At 39.1% G+C, this 22,969-nt stretch overlaps 1 protein-coding gene across 3 annotated transcripts in view; it reads right to left on the reverse strand.

Moving 5' to 3' along the window:
- Fam126a (family with sequence similarity 126 member A) overlaps positions 1–8,187 on the reverse strand; it is a 75,929-nt gene extending 67,742 nt beyond the window's left edge. For all 3 annotated transcript variants that reach the window (XM_015490115.2, XM_048786330.1, XM_048786331.1), the window contains exon 1: positions 7,974–8,187. The gene's annotated coding sequence lies outside the window, so the exon portion shown is untranslated. The remainder of the gene's footprint in view (positions 1–7,973) is intronic.
- Positions 8,188–22,969: the final 14,782 nt, after the last annotated feature.

A 22,969-nucleotide genomic window follows, 5' to 3' on the forward strand; every position in this document is an offset into this window, starting at 1 on the left:
AGGGAACATAAGCTGGTGAAAAAGCAGCACATAAAAAAACATTTTTATTTATTTATTTATTTTTTATTAGCTACACATCACATGACATTACAATGATCTTGGCAATTTATACATTTGAATCAATTGGGGTATAAATTCTCATTTTTCTGATTGTACAGATAGCAGATTGTGTTTTTTTTTTTAAATGTAAATACCCATTCCAAAAGACCTATAAGGATATTAATAATAAGTATCTCTGGATGATGGCAGGTAAATGATAAACATTACTTATCATTTGGAAAATATTAAATAAATATTTACTTATCATTTAGAAAATTCATGAATGCATAATAATATTATCATTTATCATTGTCCTTGTCCTACAATGACATTAGTAATTAGGAAAATATAGAACATTTATGATATTCTTGTGACCATAGGGACAATTATACCTAAAATCATGCTAACATTGATTCTTCCATTGTTTTAAGCTACATTTTAATCGCTATGAAAGAAATTTTCAGAGTTCTAGAAGACAATCAGACAAAATACTTCACTCCAACTTTACTTATAATCAAATACAATGCCAAATAATATTCAGATATTAGCCATACTATTCTCATTCCCCTGCAAAAGATTCAAGAGTGAGGAACAAGTTCTGGACCTCGATATCCAAATCCTGAACTAGAAATTGTAAAAAGAAAATGAAAGTGGTGGGGAAACTTATGTATTATCTTCCTCAGGTGAAGAACGAGGGTCTTTGACAACTAATCTCAACTCTTCTTTGTCTCATTTTGGAGACAGAGGAATAATTTTCTCTCCAATGATTTATAAGGCAATATCCAAAGGGCAAGCACACAGGATTTCTTTTGAGTAAAGATGCTTTAAACAGGAAATTGTCAAGTGTGAAATGTTCCCTTTCCTCTGGGCAGATATGCAGCCTAAGAGAAGGCCAAAAAGACTCTGGCAGTACTTGATTCTCAGTAATAAGCAATTGACAAACCGTTGATTCCATCTGCTCTCCTCCAAAAAAAAAAAAAAAAAAAAAAAAANTCATTTTGGATTAGGGACCACCCTAAAGCCCTCATTTTAACTTCATTACCTCTGTAAAGACCCTACTTCCAAACAGAGTTATGGTATGAGGTACTAGGGGTTAGGACTCCCAACACATTTATTTTGAAGGGGACACAACCCATACAAGCACCAATGATACGATCACCTAGGACCCAGCCATGAATCTGGCTCTTTTTTTCTTGTACTAAACATGCTTAAATATCAACCACTTATTCATAAGCTACTAACATGTCTACTCTGCCCTTGATGCTAGGTTTACAAAATGAATATGACATAGTAGCTGACTTAAGGGATTCATGGTCTATTAAAGGGGACAAGTAAACCTAAAACACAGGAGAAGGAAGCACCCCTGAATCTTTTTTGAAATAATCAAGATAAATCAAGGTATAAGCAATAAAGTAAAATAATAAAAATAAATGCTCTGAGGAAAATGAGGAGGAACATAAAAGAAAACACAAAACAAATATTATGTTTCAATTATTTTGCTATCATTTTGCTTTTAAAGAGGGTAAATCCCCTCTTTACTCTCTCTTCCTCAAACATAAAAGTATACAGAAATACACTTTCCAAAGCACAGCTCTACTTTAATTCCTTAAAGCTTTTTGTGTCCTAAGTAGCAGTTTTCCTTACTGCAATGTTGGGGACAAAGGAAGAGAGAAATGTCAAGAGAACCAAATTCCAATTAACTTGTGGGTTGATGTTTTAGCATGAGTCATTGCCTTTAATAAGCTGGAATGAGTCTCTCAACCATTAAAGAAGTCTGCCAGTTGAGACCCAGATGTTCAATAGAAAATGGGGGGCAAAGAGGGAGGTGCAAGGAGAAAATGCAAGAAAATGTGGTTGATGGTAGTAAAGTCTCCTGAGAGGGCATCAGAATAAAAGCAACAAATCTTGACTATGCAAAATTCTATTTGATTCTTCCCAACCAGAAACTTAGTGGATCTTATTCATGTAGTTGTTTTTCTTGGTTTAAAAAGATCACAGTAAGCAAAGCAGAAATAAATAGTTCAGTATAATCACCCTTGTTTGTATTACCTGGGATAGAAGCCGATTTGTTTTAGCAAAGACTGAATAATAAAATTATTTTTCAATAATATCAAGTCTTATACTAATATAACAAATGTACACTATACATTGCTTTATAGCTGAATATGAAACTAAAATTGGTATGGCAAAAAAAAATTCTATCTTGGTTCCTCCCAAAGTATGTAAAAGTGCTATAAGAATGTTTAGATCCCTAAAGTATTTTAAGCATTTCTTTTTCCATTATGCATTGCTTCTGAAGAAAGGGTTTATTCTAAAAAAAAAAAAAAAAAAAAAACCCCAAACATTTGCTTGGACCCTTCTACTAGTAATTCATTCCAGATTGATGGAATCAAAATTCAATACTTCACCTTATATTACAATAAACTCTCTGGAGCTTTATAATCTGGTGATATGAAGAATATATCCTCTGATTACTATCTTGTGACCAACTCAATAAGACTGTCATGAAGAGGCTGACCTTTTTTATGAGAAATTCTACAATATATTTATATCTCTCATGGTGAAAACAAGTTTCATTCTTATTTATATATTCTTTCTTGACCTATCCTTTCTTTCCTTTCAACCTTATTATCATTATTATAAGTAAAAAAAGTATTAAAGAACATTTTATCTAAAAATAACAGCAATTATTAAAAATTAGATATTAGTATATACAAAAGGTTATTAATAGGATTCCTTTTATAAAACAATTTAAATTAAAAAATACAGTTAACACAAATTATCACAAGCATACTTGAAATTTTTCCCATTCTTTCCTGTAAGAAGAGGCGTCATACCTTATATTCCTCTTACAACATTCAATAAACAGAAAGCACATGGCATAACAAAATTAATGCCAACTTCAGAGACAAAAAAAATGACACCTCAGCAAGTTACTTAACTTTCTGAGTCTCTTCTTCCTCAACTATGAAAGGTGGAGGGTAACTTATACCAAATGAAAATGTTTTAGAGATTAAAAATAATACAAATAAAGCACCAGCATATAGTAGATATTTAACAAAAGATAGCTCAAATTATCACTAACAGAGTATTTATCATTTGGACAACTGAGAATTTATTTCAGGAGATTACAGTTCCAAAAAGAGGGGTCCAAGAGGGGGGTTTCATCAGATTCCAGTACCTTTATTCTTCACTGATTAACCCTTTATCTCCAATGGCTCACCATCAACCTATTCCTTAATGTACTTTATAACATAAACTGGATTTTCATCATATATTCTCCATGACCTTATAAACAAATCTATCAGCTCTTTCTCAATGCTCATTCTTTCTCTTTAACTTTGTAACAAGTGTCTTCCCTGCTGAAACTCTGCTTCTTGACTTCACTTACTTCAATCTTCTTGTTCCATCACCCATGTAACCATTTCCCAAATTTTGAACACTTCTTTAACAGTCTGTTTGATTTGCACATTCTAGTTGATGATGCCTTACCTTATATTCCTTATACCTTATATCCTCTTACAACATCATACCTTATATTCCTCTTACAACATTCAATAAACAGAAAGCATATGGTCTCTCATTTCTAAACTACTATAGCCATTCTCTGTCCCCCATTTCTAAACTACTTTACCATCCTCTCCATTTCCTTACCAGGACCCACTTGAAGTTTCCTAATTTCACAAAATGGTCCCTTCCTCTTCTCAACTACTCAAGTATGCACTGCGTTAGGCACTGTGTTGTGTCTCTGCCACAATAATATCCATTGACTAAAAAAATCAGCAGAAACTTTGAAATTCAGATCAAACAGGAATAGATATGTCCAGAAAGTTCCAAGAGGCCAAAAGGACAACTTTTTATATCTCCAATGGAAGGAGATGGGAGTACTGTTTATGTATTGATTAGACCCAGGACCCTAAATGAATTAATTAAAAAATGTATATTTTAAAAGTGAAAAGACAAAGCATTCCACAGTAGTGCCAGGGGTCTCAGGCTTCATGCAAGGGGCTTTTCTAAGTGTATCCATTTTGACAATATTAAGATGCTCTCAAATATTTTTGAGTACCTGAGAAATACTACATAGACCCAATATTGACACTATACAACAACAATGCTGGTAATAAAGGAATATACTATCTTTAACACAATTTTTTTTTTTTTGTTGTTGTTGTTAGAGATGTTTTTTCCAGAATTTCTTACTGGCCAAGGCTCTGAATTCCTTCCATTTCTATTTCCTCAAGGACTTAGTTCCAATAATCATCTCAACTTGCCTGCATCTCTTACCTTCTAGTCTCTACTTTGACTTTTCTTATGTGTGTAAACAAATAAATATAACCTTCCTTCAACCTCTGTTCTTAGGCAGTAGTTTTCAACCATGTCTGCAAATTGAAATTATCTAGGGAACTTTTTTTTAAAAAAATGCAAGTAATCTGATAGGAAGTGGATCACTGGCTTCCTTGGATGAGAGGGAAAGATTATGAAGGCATATGAGCAAACTTAGGAAGGTGATGGATATGTTCATTATTGTGATAGTGATTATAGTTTTACAGTTGTAAATGTGTCAAGCATTAAATTGCATAGCTTAAATATGTGTAGTTTATTATATACCAATTTACTTCAAAAAGCTCTTGTTTAAATAAATACCAATGTCTGGGTCCTATCTTGATCTCAGTGGAAGGTATAAGACTCCTTCTGGCAATCAAAATTCTCAAAATCCCAGGATATTGCCAGGCATGGCTATACATGCCTATAATCCCACAATTTGGGAGTCTGAGTCAGGAGGATTGCAAAAGTGTGAGGCCAGCCTGGACAACTCAACAAGACCCTATCTCAAGATAACATAAAAGAGGGCTAGGGATATAGCTCAGTAGTATAGCACCCCTGAGTTCAATCCCCAGAACTGGAGGGTGGGGAGGAAGATGGCAAATGTGTAGTCAATTTCAAAAAACACTGCTCTACAGCTATTATTTTCTCCTTTCTTCACTTTATTCTTCCTGAAAAGCCTCAAACACATCCACTTTGTCACTATCCATTCTTTTTCAACCTTCTGAAGCTTGGTTTCTGAACCAACCACCTCTCAGCTAACATGTACTTGCAGAAGTTACTTCTGAACTCCTGACAAAGTCACTGGTCACTGGGTCCTCTTCTTATACACCACTTCACAGCATTTAAAATTATTGACTTGTTCCTACTCCATTTGAAAATATCTCTACCCTGAGCATCTCTCCTGCTGCTCCTCCTATTTTTCTAACTACCACTCCTCTATTTCTTTCAGACTATTCTACTTGTTTCTGCTATCTATCAGAGTATGTGCTCTGGCTGCTATTTTTATCATGCTGAAGGCTTTCCCTGAGTCATTTCTACAAAACCAAATCAATACAGCTTCAATTCAACCCCAAATCTTCTCTCCAATCCTGATTCCCTTTATAAATTCCACATCCATAGACCTAAACATCTCTCTCCATCTTTATCTGCCTGATCCACTCACTGCTTCCTCAAAGTAAAAAAAAAAAAAAAAAATAGAATCTATCATCTTTCTTCAATGTATGTGCTCCTCATTTCCTATCAATGAAACCAGTTCAAATCCTCATAGTCTTTATTCCTCCCCTTTTCTTCCTATTAGATTCTACCTCACTAAGCCAGAGTGAGGGTATAAAATACAAATCTAATAAAGAATTTCTCATTCATCACTTTCAAGCCAGTCTCTTTAGCTAAGAGTAGAATGCCCTGGCCTGACCCTCTACCACCCTCACTACCTTATCTTCTGCCATTTGCTTACTACCCCTTCATCAAGCCATGTCAATATCAATGTTATTGACTTTGTCAACAATGTTAATTGACATTGACCTGTCACCATCAATGACTTATCTAACTGCCAAGGTTTTTCATACCTCCTTGCCTTCTCACTCATTATACTTCTTTGAAAGCTAGTTACTCACCTCTCATGATCAAAACTGAGCTGCATGTTTCCAACTTCACCTACAACCAAAGTGAGTTGGCCATCTTCTACACAAGCTCCCTTACTACACCAGGTTCATAGTTATTACATGGTATTATAAATGTTGCTCTACTGTAATATTACTAATATCTTATACATTAGACAGTAAATTCCATGAGGACAAGAACTATGACATTCATCTCTGTACTCCTAGTAACTATTCAGCTTGGAGTAATGCAAAGTAAATTTATTTTGACATAATTTAATTATACAAAATGTCTTGAATACTAAAAAATTTTAAAGATTTTTTTAGGATTCACTATAAAATAAATATTAGGAAATAGAATGTTGAAAAACAGAGTTGACTGAAATGTATTTCAATTTATTGTCAAAACCACACCTCTAAAAACCACAACCAAGAGCAGATTTTATAAAACAGAAATACAACAACAACAAAAAAGCACATCAGGGATATCACACAGGCCTAGCCCATCTCTCATCATGTATCCACACCAAGGTACTGTTCAGGGATCTTCTAGTCCCTCTATGGTAATAATTTTAATAAATCAAATAAGGATAAAATGAGCCAAGTCTAAATGTGTTTTCTAACTATGTGATGGTTTTCCCCCTTGTCTGTTTATGATTTGAATATCTGACTGAAATCACTCTTGATCAAGCAGATCCTAAGGATATATTTTTCATTCTTGCCTGAAATTCAGGAGTACTAATATTCATTTTTAAACCTTAAAATGTATTGACCTATAGGGAGGGGGGGAAATACTTATAAATGATGACTTTGGATGTAGAATGTTCTTATGGAAAACAAACCTCCCAGAACTACCACATTGACTCAAGGTTACACAAATCCTTATGCCTTAAAGTAGACAAAATTTTTAAAACCTCAAACTGTAAAGTATTCCATGAACCAAAGAGTTAGCATACCTGCTCTAAAAGCTACTGTGTAATCCAAAGGACAAATAATTTGCAAAAGGACCCCTTGGCCCTTCTGCCTGTAGTAGTGCAGTCTCTGAGATAAGTAGTAGCTGCCAGTGCAACACACTCCCCCTACCTGAAGAGTGGAGCCGCTGCTAGGCGTGTGATAGCGTATTTATCAGAGAACCGATTCTGTGCAGCACCAAACCAAGAGGGCAAATTAAAATCTTTCAGGAATGTCTAAACTCTGAAGGTACAAAGCACACACGTGCACGCTGAAGGGTGGCTATCTAGTTTGCTGTAGCGTGCAAAACTTGGGGTCTTTTAATGCAACAATTTTCAGCTAAAACCCGACGATTCTCGAATATGATAAAGTCAGCCTCGGAAGAGAAATAACTCATGGAATGAAGAGGGCAAGGGCTGAAGAGATTTTCGTACATAAATAACCAAGGAAGGAAATGTGGTTGCTTTCTGAACCTTTCTGCCTTGCATGGGACCAAAGATCGAGAGGAGAACGCTGCTTTCAAACAGGAGCGGGGTCTACAGTGACCATTTTGGCAACCAGACTGGCCGAATAGCGGTGGCCTCCCCAGAGTGCAGAGACAGCGTGGGAGGGATAGGAAAGGCGGGAGCATCTCCTGCTGTGAAAAAGAGGCAAGGGGGCTCCCACTTTAGGCCGACTCTGCAGAGGGGGCCGGGGGGGCTGCGGCACCCGAGTCACGCCCGGAGGCTGGACCGCTCCCTGCTAGGAAGGAAAGATACTCGAGTTCGCGCGCACAAAGCTGCAGTCTGCCAGGCTTCGGGCGGGCTGCACCCAACTTCGGGGCAAGCAGCGGCCGGCCGCAGCCCACCCATCCTTCCCGGACGCCCCCAGCGCCCAGCGTCGCCTCGCGCTCACCCACCGAGCCTCGCGCGAAGCCGTTACCCCCAACGAAACCGCGGCCCTGGGGACAAAGCCCTGTCCCCTCCCCGCCGCCGCCTCGCCCCGGCTCCTCCCTGACAAAAAAGTTATCGGTCGCCGGCCGCCCTGGGGCCCCGGCGTGGGTCGCTCGGCCAGACTCACCAGAGCAGCTTCCAGAGCTCCAGCTACAGAACCTCGACTTGTGCGGCTCGCAGCGACAACGGCGGCGGCTGCTCTGCTTTCTCCAGAGTAGCAGCACCACCTGCCCCCCTTCCTCCTAGCAGAACGGGTCCGGGAGAGCCATCTTCCCCCTCCTCTCACTGACTGACAACCCAGCCCCGAGAGCCGCCACTGCCGCCAGCCACTCTGACAGGCACTACTAGGGACCCGTCCCCAAGCAGCCAACCACCACCTCCCCACACCAGTTCAGCCTATCGCCGTCCTCCAGGGTGGGACCAGAACAACTTCTCCACCAATGGGAGTCTTCCGCTGCTGGGCTTGGGGCGGGGCCATCAGGTGGGAGGGAGAGCGGCTTGAGTGGGCGTGGTCTGAGCAATGGGCGTGACCGGGGCACTTGGGGGAGATGATTGACTGTAGGGTTTGCGGTGGCCGCTAGGAGATAGCGATCAGTGAAGGTCTCTTAAACTCTGAGCCCTTGGGGTTTATGGTCTTCTCACAGAAAATAAGCCTCACCAGTTGATGTGAACTGTAATCAGATAAGAAAAACAAATTGATATTTTAATTTATTAGTCAAGAGGATTTACTTTCCAGTAATTCAACACACAAGAATTTATCAAAATCTTATCGGATCCCCTTAGGGGAAAAAAGGTTCGTTTTTTTGCAAAATGCTAATTTAAAACTCTCCCCCACTTCTTATATCATTGTGTTTGGCCTCAGCCTGAAGAAAATTCCAATATATTTCCCTAAATTGTTTCCATGGACTGTTTTTATTTTCTCTATCTTACCTCCCCTAGCTTCCCCCAAGACACTGCACTAAATATGGTGTATAAGGACTGGAAACCTGACCACATCTGAACCAATTCCTGCATATAGTTCCACCATTTTTTACCTTGCCACATCCCTCTCTAGTCCAATCTAGATTAATTAGAAGGAAAAACAGACCTCCAACCTGGAAGACAGGAAGTCATTCTAGCTTTACACTAGAAATGGGAAGGATTTCTTCAAAAGCACTCAGTGATCTTTTCAAACATGCCAAACACATAAATAACAAGAGGGAGGGGAGGGAAGGGTGTATGGGGGCAGGAAAGATGGGGAAATGAGATGGACATCATTCATTACCCTAGGTACATGTATGACTGCACATATGGTGTGAAGCTACATCGTGTACAACCAGAGAAATGAAAAGTTGTGTGTAGTTGTGTACAATGAACCAAAATTCACTCTGCTGTCATATATATATATATGACAGCAGAGTTAATTTTGGTTCATTGTACACAACTACACACAACTTTTCATTTCTCTGGTTGTACACGATGTAGCTTCACACCNGATAAGATGCAGGATATATATATATATATATAAAATTAAAATAAATTAAAATATGTCTGGGTATCAAAAGGGTATCAAGCAAGCATTTTCAGGTAATCATTAGAGCAGATTGCTAAAATAGTAAGAATCCCCTCTCCAAGGGCATAGCCAGATTTATAAGAAAATAACACAGAATATAATCATAAGGACACCAGAGCCAGGTTCATGAGCAAAAGAATTCAGGACAAGAAACGATTGGGTTTTAGAAAATCAGAAATCTTCAAAAGGAAGATGATGTTTGAGTTGGAGCTTAAAAGATAAACAGGAGTTTGCCAGAAAAGAAACATAGCAGTCATTTTAGAAAAAGGGAACACCATGTTCAAAGTCGCAGAACTGTGGAAAGGCACAAAGTAGTTGGGGAACGTTGAGGAAATAGATGAGGCTAAAAGATGAGAAATAGTCAAAAATTGGGCTAAAGCAAAAGATTGAGATGAAACTGTGAAAAGCCTCATGGGCTGGTATAAGGTATTTAGAACAGCTCTATCCAAATGTGCTTTCTGCAATGTCAAAAATGTCCTCTATTTTTGTTGTCTAAAATGGTAGACACTAGACACATATGGCTATGGGGCACTTCAAATAATGCATGACCAAGGAACTCAAGTTTTAATTTTACTTTTAGTAACTCCCTGTTGGACAGCTCAAGTTTAGATTTTATTCTAAAGGCAATAAAGGACCAACAGAAGTTTTTAATCATGTAACCAACATAATCAGATTTCTTTTAAAGGGTGAGAATTCTAAATAACAGTATATAGAGTATCTGTTCCCTTTGAAAGGAATCTTAATAGATCAGACCAGGGTACTGTTGGAGGATTGACATGAACATTTAGATCTCCTGAGCCAGAACCTGGTAGGTGGGAGTATTTACCTAAAGCAATATGGACAGGATATTCCAGAGAGTATATTATGCCCTAACTTCTTAGAAAATACTTCCAGTGAAATCCAAGAAGTCCTGGGGAATAAGGAGTAAGGGACCAGATAGAGAAGGAAAGCCAAAGGATCAACTAGATCATAAAATAAGGAGAAAAATAAGAGTAAGGAAAGAAGTGCACATAAATGTGCGTGTGCACATTCTCTCTCTCTCTCTCTCTCTCTCTCTCTCTCTCTCTCTCTCTCTCATTCAATCAGCTTTTACTGGCCATTGGCCATGTGGACCACTGATGTGTTAGCTGGATTTCAAGAGTCAAGGAGTCTGGTGGCAGGAAAGCTGGTTAGGAACAGGGCAGAATTACAGCAGCTAAAGACCTGAACCACACCTGCAGAATTGGGAATAGAAGGTAGGAGAAAATATTGACTTCCTTTGCTCTGCAAGGCATTTGGTTTGTCAAGGATGCAAATGAATGCTAGATGCTTACAGTGTAGATGGCTGGATAAAAAAAACGGGTGAAAAGTTAAGCAAAGATTCATCATTTAATGCAACAGAAGAGATGACACAAGACAGGGGTTCAAGTGATTTTCTAGGGGCAGATCAAGTCTTCCAGTCACACCCATCCCATCAAGTGTGGTCAGGGAAGGCTTCATAAAGGAGGTATTGATAACCTGAGCTGGGTCTTCAAAAATGAGAGGAATTTGAATCAGAAAAAAAAAATGTGAGAGGAGGAAATTTATAGAATGACTAAGAAATTAATAAAAGGAAGAGGGAAAGCAAAAGGTTCAGAGGGTGTCAGAGGAAATCGGGGCCAGACAGAGCCTAGCAAGCTTGACTGTAAGTAGATAATAGAGAACCTTGAAGACAGAATGAATGTTCAGAAGGAAAATATTCTCTTTGTGCCGCGTGGCTTCTTGTCTGCTCATTAGAATCACTTAAGATACTTCTAAAAATATTAATGCCCAAACCACACCCCCATTCCAAGTAAATCAGAAAATTTGGGAATGGAGTTTGAATACAGAAACTTTTCTTAAAGCTTCCCAAGTGGTTAGAAAATCACCCAGGATTGAGATCAGGGGGGTGGCATTGTAATATTTTAATTATGCTGAATCAGGATTGTACATAGGTTGGATTGAGTAGACAGAAACTGAAACCTGCAGGGGCTAGGTTGTGGCTCAGCGATAGAGTGCTTTCCTTGCATGTGTGAGGCACTGGGTTCGATCCTGAGCACCACATAAATAAAATAAAGGTATTGTGTTGTGTACAACTAAAATAAAAAATAAAAAAAGAAAAGAAACTGAAATCTGCTTATGCATATTTTTATATAATTTGTTTTCTTCCTGCCAAAAGACAGGAAGCAGTTATTGCCTAACTTCACTTCCCGTTTTACAGTGGTAAGGTAATATAAAAGTCAATCTAAGACTTCCTCTAAGTCAAAGTAAAACCAAAGTACAAGTTTCACTCTCCACCAGAGTTTGTGCATATAAAAATAATTTCCAACAATAACAGTCTGCAGTTAACTGTTACACATAACCATTTATATTTTAGTAGCAAAACACCAGGAAAATGCCTAAGAGAACATTCTGTTTTAAAAGGGAAATGCTTTTAACCTACTTTATTATAGGCAGCATATTCTAGACCCTTCCTATCCATCTTTGCTAGTCTCTGATATCTGGAAGCACAATTCTACATTAGCTATTAAAATACATTTACCTTCTTTAAAATAAGTTTTTGAAAAGGCCTGTGAATATTATAAAGCCTAAACATTGTCCTTACAATATTAAATTTCAGGGACTTTAAGGAAAAAAATAGCTCAAATACATTTCTGATAAAGTCAGCTAAGTAACTGCCGCAGTCCGGCTGCAGCAAAATAACCGAGGGTGGGGGGGTGACGAACAACTTGTGTAGATTGATACAGCAGGAGTGGGAGCCGTTTATTGTAGGACAGGAGGGGTATATATACATTATACACAGCTTATCTTAATTAACATAAACTAGATACAGCAGTCAACCAATAAGGAATCTCCACACTTAATGGCTCGCTGGCGTTACTTCATAAACCACTCCCTCTGGCAAAATGCCAGGCGCCATCCTGACTTGTTTACAGACCCTAACAAGTAACATGACTTTCAAATAAAACAAGAGATTTTTGTCTTGAAAAAGATGTAAAAAAAGTGTTAATATTTTACTTTAATGTTTTTATATTATGTTATAAGAAAATGAGAGAGAGAGGGAGGGAGAGAGCATGTGCATCCCAAGGGTCACTAAAGGACTTGCTGTGTCAGAGGTCCTTTCTAAGGAAACTACCCTGGCCAGAGCCCCCAATTGAGGTGACAAGCAGCATGAACCCTGATCTGTACCATACAACCCCCTTCACAGAACCATGTAACCTGGGGGCAGTCAAGCTTTAAGCAACCTGATACAAAAACTCTAACCAAACAGTGATGGCAGTGACTACTTACACCCAATGTCATTTAAGAATGTGAACTGGAAATGGGAAGAGAAAATCAATCACATGGTGAAGCTAAAAAGGCATTAGAAAGCAGATTTGAGAAGCCATAAGTGGGATGAGTAATGAGTAAACTGAAACCATTAGGTAGAGAAGAGACATACATAGTGAAGAGCAAAGTGATTGACAACAAAGGTCCAATATAAGTAGAGATAGCATAGAACAGGTGACAATCACAAAGTAGGGTAGGGAAGTCCTGTTGTTAAGGGAACAACGAGATAATCCATTTCCTGAAGCCACACTGGAGTGCCCCAGTTTCCACATCTGTGAGGTCTAGTTACTACTGTTCCCAGAATCCCATAAGATTCCCATCTCCCTCACCTAAGGGTATCCTAAGAGAATATGGTATTCTAAGTGAATTGTCATAACTTTTACCCTGCATAAAACACTAAATGGATTTCCAGAATTGTGGACTGTGATGCTATGATACATATTTTGGTTTTCATCCAAATTCCTGACTCATAACTCCCATAGCCTTTGTTATTTTCTAAGTGACTAGAACAAGTAGGTTAAAGTATTTATCTGGTCACTAGTCTTTGGTTCCCGAGGCAGCCTTAGAACAGCTTCAGAGGGATAAAGTTGAAAGATGATCTTTTGCTGTAATGTTGGACACTCTAGGCCTCGGATGTAGGCCCTTCGACCTTCTCCGGGCCTCCTTTCACCTGCTCCTCTTTCTCCCTGAGGGAGGCCAAAGAAATTAGAAACATACTCTAATTGTCCCCTGCCTTTTAGTCTTGGAGCTACCTATAAAGAAGTTCTTTGACCTACCTCGTCTGATGGTAGATTATAAGACCACCATTTCAGAAGGGGTCCTTCCTTACACCGAGGCAGAAGGAATGCTGCACAGAGAAGCTGAAAAGAATCTGAATAGACAGGCTTTGCCGGGCTTCCCCGGGCTTCCCCACTCAGTCTGTTAGCATTGGATCATGCCCTTTTGTCTAATCACATATCTAATGATTGTCTGTGCTTCAATCATACTTATGCAATGAAGTCCCCATAAAAACTCAAAGGGACAGGTTTCAGAGATCTGGAGAGCTGAACACATAGAGGCTCACAGGTGATTAGGAATTCATCCAGGTGCCGGAAGGTGGTGCTACCCCACTGAATGGGGACAGAGCTCCTGCACTGGAGACCCTTCTGGACTTCACCCTATATATCTGTTCATCTGGCTGTTTATTTGTATCCTTTAAAATATTCTTGGCAAGCCGGCAAACCTAAATAGCATTTCCCTGAGGAGTTGGGTGGGCCATTTCAGGAAATAAACAAAGACAAAAGATAGGGGTCATGGAAGCCCCAATTGGTAGCCAGACTTTCAGAAATTCTGGAGGCTCTGACTTGTACTAGTGTCTGAGTGCTCAACCTGTGGGATCCACGCTATTTCCAGATAGTGACAGAACTATATTGAATTAGAAGAAACCCAGCTGGTGCCTGCTGCAGGATTTCTTGATTGCTTGCTGATGGGGAAAAATTCTCACACTTTTGGGGATCATAGAAGTGATTCCTATTGTGAGGATATAAGAGGAGAAACTGCATTTTTTCCCTCCATTTCCTTAGTTGGATAAAGTGAAAGAAGCTGGACCAATTTCATTTTGCAAAGAGAACTTTACTCTTCAAGGTTGGTAATGGGTTCTTCTAGGAATAGCATTTCTGGAAAGAAGAAAATATTCTTCATATCTTAAAAAAGACTCATAAATTAAAACTTCATAGTAGGTATTTTAAGGAGGAAAAAAAGTTGTCTTCTTCTTTTAATAGCTGAGCCAGCCTGGCTCATTTTTATAAGCAAGCTATACAGATAGGGGTGGAGAATCCAATGACTAACTGCTACCTCAAGTGATTGGAAATGAAAAATATCCACATATATCTTCTAAGACATTTTATTAGCCAATGCCTGCTAGAAGAATTTTTATTGAGAGAGAAATATCACACATCTTATAAATCATATTTTTGAAGAATATTTTACGATACAGGAAAAAGACATTTCTTTTATCACATTAGATGAAAAAGATGGATACAGAACTACGGGCATGCCATAGTCACAATTTCATAAATGTTTATGTCAGGAGGACATGTCAGCAATAGATAAGCATCGAGAAATCACATAAGAATTTTACGTTCTTTTTCATGCATGTGTTTAATTTACCAAATGTACTACAATAAATGTTAGTTTTATAACCAAATAAAAAGCAATACACATTATTTTTAAGATGAAAAGACTGTACATTGCTTATTGTTAATTCTGCCTAAGTGAATCTCAATTAAACATTCTTCCTTTCACTTTAAACCAATGCATTATTTTATTTTAAAAAATTAAATGTACTCATAAATCCTAGAGAAAAGCTCCTCTTGTTGCTGTCAAGCAGAAGACCTCACCAGAGAGTATAGAAGTATGAACTTTTATATAGATTTTCTCTGCCAAATGAGGACCCAGAGAACAAAAAATAACACAGAGGAAATATGTTGGTAAATATGATAAACAGTGACTCCCCCAAAGGAAATTGACTGTGGTTTGTCATCTTTGGGTCCTCTGCAATAGTAAAATGCTTAGGCCATAAAGGAACTTCAGAAACACGAGTTAAAGGAACACATGAAATGCTGGTAGCATTCTTCCTCTGTCTCAGTTTAGTTTATGAATTTTTTTCAGGTTTGCATGCCTATCCCCAAGTCCCAAGGCCAAGTGTTGGAAAACATGGCATTTCCCCTTTCTGACAACTTTCTGTATTCATTAGAGCAATGCATTTAAAGTTGTGTTCAGTTTAATATCTCATTGTGTGTCACTTTGAATGTTTCCAAAATCCTATCTCTTGTATTGACCTCTGTGCCCAAGAGCAGAAGCAGCACCCGGCCACACACTTCCTTTGTTCCCTTGCCCTTGGCACTGGACTGCCAAGTCAATTCAACAAGCTCAAGCACTGAATGAAGGGATGGATGAGCCTGAGACCTCGAGGCATGAAGAGGGATGAAAGGAATGGCAAGAAGAGGCACACCCTCAAACAGTTCTGCAGCCCACTGTCTCTGATTTCTAAGGGCTAAGGAAGTCCAGCAAATGAATAATACTTGCATTTTTTCCATTTTGGTCTCATCTACTTAGTCATCATCACCACACCCTGGTATTTATGCCAATAAAAAAAAAAGTGCCAGTGAGTGAGCACACCACCACTCAGTAAGAACAAGCCTGGCTTCCATCAATTCCACCACCACTGGGAAGTGGCCCAGCTCATCATCGAGACAGTCTCTCATAATGCTGACAAGCCAAATCACACATCCTTTCATCTCCTGTGTTGACCTTAGCACAGACATGTTCAGGGCAACTGCTCTGTGTATTAAAAAATACCATCCACAAAACCTCTACCTATGGGCTAGACACGGTACTAACCCTTAACGTCTCTCTTGAGGATTTTTTTCAAAGCTGAGGAGAAGTCACACAGCCATCAAAAACTAAGCAAAGATTAAGTGGTAAGTCCTTAAGAAGGAGTGGGGTTTCAGGAAAGTAAATGGGAAGAGTAGAGAAAGGAACGTAGATATCTCAGTACATAGGGAGGACTCAAGCTCTGGAGACCATGGGCAGACAACACTAACTGGGGCTGAGAAGAGTCAAGATAGTTGTTGAAGGAAATTAGACAAAATAAAGATCAAGGAGAGGTGAGCTGTATAGACCTGGGCCAGTCCTATCAGTTCTTCAATTGTAACCTTATAAAATCGAAGTACGTGAAGTATACTTCCCCATTCATGGCAAAGGATTTATTCCAAGACTTGCAGAGGTGCCTGAAACTGAGTATAATGGCCAACTTTATACATGCTGTTTTTCCCTACACCTACATACTTGTGAGAAAGTTTAATTTATAAATTAGACATAGATTAACAATGATAACTAACAATAAAACTGAACAATTATAATATGCTGTAATAAAATTGCTAGAAACATTCTGCTTGTACCTTGGGGCCCTATTAAATAAAATAAGGATTGTTTGAGCATAAGCACTGCAATACTACAATGGTCTGACAACTGAGATGGCTGCGAAGTTACTCATAGGCAGGTAGTATATATGGTGTGGAGACACTGGACAAAGGGATGAGTCATATCCTGGGCAGGAAGAAGCAAGACAGCATGAGGTTTTTATCATGCTACTCAGAAAAAAATTTACACTTATGAGCTATTTATTTATGGAAACTTCCATTTAATATTTTCAAACAGCTGTTGACCATAGGTAACTGAAATGGTAGAAAGCAAAACCTTGGCTAAGTAGGGGACTATTGTACAATAAATATATAGAAAAATAAAGAACACAAAAAATATGATTAGCTCAATGTATTGTCACAAGGCACACACTATGACCAGGTCAAGAAAAACAATAATGGCTCAATCTAGAAGCCTACTCCCAACCACCACTCCTACTCTTCTCCCCAAAGATAACCTGTTCTGACTTCCAATGCTTTAGTATATTTATGCCTATTAATTTTCATTAAGTGTAATCAAATAGAATAGGTACTTTTCCTGTCTGGCTTTTTTCTTCTAATATTATGTTTGCAGAGTCTATGTTTCTTGTAAATTTGATTTGTTCATTTTCATTGTTGCATGGTATGAATACACCGTGATTTATTTGATGATTTCATAGCTGATGGACAGTTGGGTTGTTTCAGTCATGAGGGGGCTTTAACAAAGAATGCCTCTGGGAGAATTCTGGTACCTGTCTCTTTGGGCACATAAATATGTACTCCTGTTATATTTGTCCAGGAGTGAAATTGCCTGGTTAGGATCAGCACATGTTCTCCTTTAGTGTCAAATCATTTTCCAAAGTAAATTGCCTGGTTAGGATCAGCACATGTCAAATCATTTTCTAAAGTAATTGTGTCTCTTATACACCCACTAGTGGAATATAGAATTCCAGTTGCTCCAAATCCTTGCCAATATTTGAATTATCAATGTTTTAAATTCTAGCTATTCTGGTGGGTGTGTAGCTCTATCTCATTGTGGTTTTAATTTGCATTTCCCTGATGACTAATGCAAACCTTTTCGTGCTCTGCCATTTTAAAGCATCTCCACATGTCTGCTTCATTACAATCACTGCTCAGCCACATTTAGATTTGGAATTAACAGTCATTTATTAAGTTCCCGCCTGTGAGTCAGAGTCTACACGTGTTCGATGCCTCTACATACTCAATGCCTCCATGGATTGGGCCTAAAGATGGTACTGAGAGAATTTTTCTGGACTGGGTAGTCTCTGGCCAGGCCTGCTGGTTTATCTCTAAGATATGTTATCATTGACATTGTGAAAGGAGAACTTCTGGGTGAACAATGTTCCAGCACAGGTAGGAACAAAGGGGTAGGAATAAGATTGAATGTGGAGAGTGAACACTGAGGATGGATTTTCAAACTTTACAGCCTGAAAAGAGTTGATGACAGTTTCTAAAACTAAATAATTTAACCTATCAGTCATATAAATAGGATGATAATTAATACTGATCCAGATAATGCCAGTCCTCATAAGCAAGAAAAAGGTGAACTGGTATTAGATGGTATTGTGAAATAAAACTTTCCCAGGAAAATCTTTCCCTGAATGACTCAGAGAAAATAGGCTGTCTTAAAACGTGGGTGAACCTCTGGTAACATGATGTACTTTGAAGGCCAAAGACAGGTTACCTTCCCTTCAAATTCTACCTACCGACAGAATTTTGCCCAATGTTGATGAGAGGCTCTTTCTATTTTAGATAAAGGGTCTCTGAATTACCCTCCTATGAATCCCAGCCAAGAGGTGGCACTGGCTGGACCTGCCCTTGCTGCTTTTTTTGCAGGATGACTGAAGTGTATGAATAACCCATGCAGGGTCTACTGATTATACTGAGATACTATAAATGTGTAGAGAGTGGCCTGGAATAAGAACATTGGGAGACAACTTGGGAATTACAAATCAAATAACAACCATAAACAGGCACACTTTAGTTAGCTGAAATCTCACTGAAAGGGAAACCCTAAAGGACAGATAGGCCTCTAATGAGTAGAGAGACCAAGAAGAGCCTAAAATAGGGGGCTACATTCAAGGAGCAAAGAGAGCAGCTCCAGGGTGAGCCAGGAACTAGCTGGAAGGGAAGGGGGAATTGTGGAAGGACATGGAAGCATGAGGTCACCTACAAATTTTCCCTAAAGCCAGCCTTGCCACCTAAAGAACCCTGAGTTCCTTGGGCAGCCAAAGCCACCACTGAACTTAAGAGAAATAGCATTTTGGCCTCTTCATCCCCCACTCAGATTGCCACACAGCACACCTGGGGTGCACTTGGACAGATCAGGTTGACCTCACCTGGTGAGCCAGTTCTTCAGATCCATCCAGCTGGCCCAAACAGACACAGCTGGCTATAATATAGGCATTGTATTAGTCAGCTTTGTGTCACGAGAATGAAATACCTGGAGCAGGCTGCTTATGAAGAAGAGGTTTATTTAGCTCACAGTTTTGGAGGGTCAAAGTCCAAATGGTATATGCAAGTTTTAAAGTTAGGGTTGACTTGGCTGCATCATCTCATGGCATAGATATCAATGGTGGGAGCAGGTGCAGGAACAAGAAAGAGGGACAGAGAATAGAGCAACACAAGGCTTGCTCCTTTTCTACCTACTCTCTCACAAGAACTGCCAAGTGGTAATGCAAGAACTGCCACACTATCCAGTGACCTGAGGACTTCTCACTAGGACCCATTTCTTAAAAGTTCTACTATCTCAGTGGGTGTGGTGGCTCACACCTGTAATCCCTGCAACTTGTGAGACGGGAGAATCTCAGTTCAAAGCCAGCATCAGCGACTTAGTGAGACCCTAAGCAACTTAGAGAGATCCTGAATCAAAATTTAAGAATTCTTTAAAAAAACAGGGCTGAGGGTATGTCTCAGTGGTTAAGTGCCTTTGGGTTCAATCCCTGGAACCAAAAAAATAAGTCCTACCATCTCACAGGAGCACCACCATGAGGACCAAGTCTCTACAACAGAAATCTTTGGGGTGGGCGAAGGACACAATTAGATCATCTCCAAGCCATAGTGGGCACATTTTAATTTCTGTGCAATTTATACCTCATTTTGTTTGTAAGAACTGAGAACGCCCTCCTTATTCAGATGGCTAGGCCTGTGCCAGGGGTGTACATCTCCCTGGAGAGAGCTCTTCATCTCTTTTTCCTTCCCTGGGAGACAGAGGAGATCTCGGTAACTGAATTTGGAATCAAAAGTTAAATAATTACTAGAACCAGAAAGGTTGTAAAAGACACCAAGCGGGGAGTGGAATGAACTAAAAGCTGAAAGCTCACATTTCTCATGAAAGATGGGTGACCTTGGACAAGTCACTCGTGTTCTCAGTTTTCTCACCTGTGAAATGAGGGGCTTGAACTCTGATCTGAAAGTTAAATATTTCCTTAATTGACACACAGTAGCTTTGCTCAAAGTTTTCCCCTGAGGTTGGAAGTATGGCAAAGGAGGTCTGGAGATGCTCCATTTCCTCCTCAGATCCTGCCTTCTTCTGTCCCTAAAAGGTTCTCCTTGCTCTGCATCTCCTAGTTCCCTTCTGTCTGCATCTGCCTGTATCTGGCCAATGGAGACATCTGCAGGAGAACTAAGGGTTGGAGGAGAGGGTGAGAGAGCAGGAGTTAGGGTTTCAATGTTTCTCCCCTCCAAAATTCATTTGATCATACTCAAGTCATGAGGCCTTTCTTGCCTTCTCTCTCTGCCCTTGGGCCTTTTGCCAATGCTTTTGACACAACATTCAAGACATCATCTTGAAATCTAAGTCACCAAATCTGTTGCCACTTTGATATTGAACTTCTCAGCCTCCACCAACGGTGAGCCAATACATCTGTTCATTGTAAATTACCCACTCTGTGATATTCTGTTACCGTGGTGCAAATAAGCTAATACAGCAAGGTATTTCTCCTCTGCTTCTTTTTGCTTTGGTGTCCTGCATCTGCAAGTCCAACTTCTATGGAGCAAACTGCGACCTTTTCCCTTTTCTCCCCTTGCCATCTCTGCCTACCAGCAATAACAGTCTCCCACTGCTGCTTATCCTTGAGTACCTCAGAGAGAAAGACACCCTAACCATGCCTTCATCTCTGTAAATAGTCTAAATATGAAATCAACCTAAGTGTTTATCAACAGGTGAGTGAATAAATAAAATGTGTGTACACACACACACACACAATGGAATACTATACAGCCTTTTAAAAGGATGTAATCTTGTTATTTGCAACCATACGAATGAAACTGGAGGGTATTATGTGAAATAAACCCAACACAGAAAAACAAATACTGCATGATTCATCCACTTACATATGGAATCTAAAAAAGTTGATCCCATAGAAATTGAGAGTAGTTAAATTGGTTATCAGAGGCTGGAGAGGAGAGAGGAGAGGAGAATGGGAAAAGATTGATTGATGAGTATGACAGTATGATTGCATAAGAGTAATGAGTTCTGGTTTTCTATTAGACAGTAGGGTGACTATTGTCAACAATATATGGTGTATTTCAATATAGGTAGAAGAGAGGATTTTGAATGTTTTTATCACAAAGAAATGAGGTTTAAAATAAGGAATTATTCTAATTACCCTGGTTTGATCACTATGCGTTGTGTACATGTATCAATGGATTACATTGTACCCCATAAATATGTACAATTATTATACATTAATCAGATACAAAATTATTTTTTTTTACAAAAACTCTGCAGTGGAACTATTTTGAATAGGGAACTTGATTTCCTATCAGGACTTGGATATAAAAACTTTCTCTTTGAAAAGGAAATTATGAATTATGGCCCATGACTTCATACATGTACATGCTGAGGCTTTCACTCTTTTCCTGGTTTCCAAAAAGAGATGCGATCTTGTGGATTTTATTTACTTGGAGAAGAGAGAGAAAGACACAGAGAGAGAGAGAGACAGAGAGAGAATCAAAGAGCTTTCTTCTTTTTTAATCACTTCGACTTTTGTTTTCCAATTGGACTTCTTGTCATGCAACAAACTTCACACAAAAGAAATCCAGAAAGAGAACTGCTTCAGTTTCATCTGACTAACACAAATGGCCCCTTTCCTCCCTCTGCACACCTCTTCCTATCAGAGTTATTGGACTGACTCCGAAATGGAGCCAGATTCAGCAGGCAGTTTCCAAGTTTTCCCTTTCATTTTGCATCCCAAGATAGACATGATCCATGACTTTAATTTGAATACATTTGGGTTTCAGTCGGGTGTTGGCAGTTTTTCAGAAGGGCTGTGCCAAGTTTTCATTTCCTTACTGAAATTTACATTCTCCATTCTTGGTTACAACCTTCCTCTTTATGCCCTCTGGCTCCCCATCCCCCAGCCGGCCCGCCCAGTCATTTCAGATGGAGGTCACCACCTCATCCAGCAACTGAGGGATTTGAGAAACTGAATGTCTGTCACAGATACCCTAAATTTGACTAAAAATGTCTATGAGGCCATTGAGAACTAGAAGCATTGAAAAAATACACAAGAACTAGAAATGTTGAAGTTGCAGAAGATTGGGACAAATGGGGAGTTTGCACTTGTGGAGAGATGAAACCTGGAGCTTTCAGAGCAGTAGAGAGCTTCGAACTAGAAGTAGGACTGAAAAACAAAATTTTTTTTTTAAAAAGAAAAAATAGCACAGATCAGCCAAATGTGACTCCTCTTAGCCCCCAAAGCATAGTAAAAGCTCCTATAGTCATAAAGCCTTTTTAATGGTTGAATTCCCATGTCCCCCCTCAAAATATTCGGCACAAAAGCTTTTTAAAGATCACCTATTGTCACTATCTGGTTGCAATTTCAAGGAACACAATTTGAGAAACACATACCAGAGTGGCAACAGAAACTCAGGGAAAAACATGATTTCTCTTGTCCCCATCTTCTGTTTCCTGAGCAAAGTGGATCTTGCCTTGGAATCCCAGACTGCTGTTCTTTTTCATCCTGATGAACACCTTAGCAGAAAATGTTCTGCTGTACCACACTGACAAGCGTTAGGTGTTCCTCAAATGTTCATTGAATGAATTACTGATGGAATGAAATGAAAACCACTCTGAAGCACTTAGTGGAGGGTCTGGAACAGAGTGAAGTGGGAACAATGTGATTGTTGCTAGTCAGCCTAGTCTTTGGTTTGGGGGACACAGAAAAACTTAAAAACATGTTATTATTGGTCTCCTTCCAAATGACTTAAGACTTAGACTCTGTCCTAAGGTAACACACATTTTTCTAAAAGAGAATCAAACATTTCTCACAATAAGAT

Source organism: Marmota marmota, unplaced genomic scaffold (assembly GCF_001458135.2).
Source record: "Marmota marmota marmota unplaced genomic scaffold, marMar, whole genome shotgun sequence".
Taxonomy (NCBI): Eukaryota; Metazoa; Chordata; class Mammalia; order Rodentia; family Sciuridae; genus Marmota; species Marmota marmota.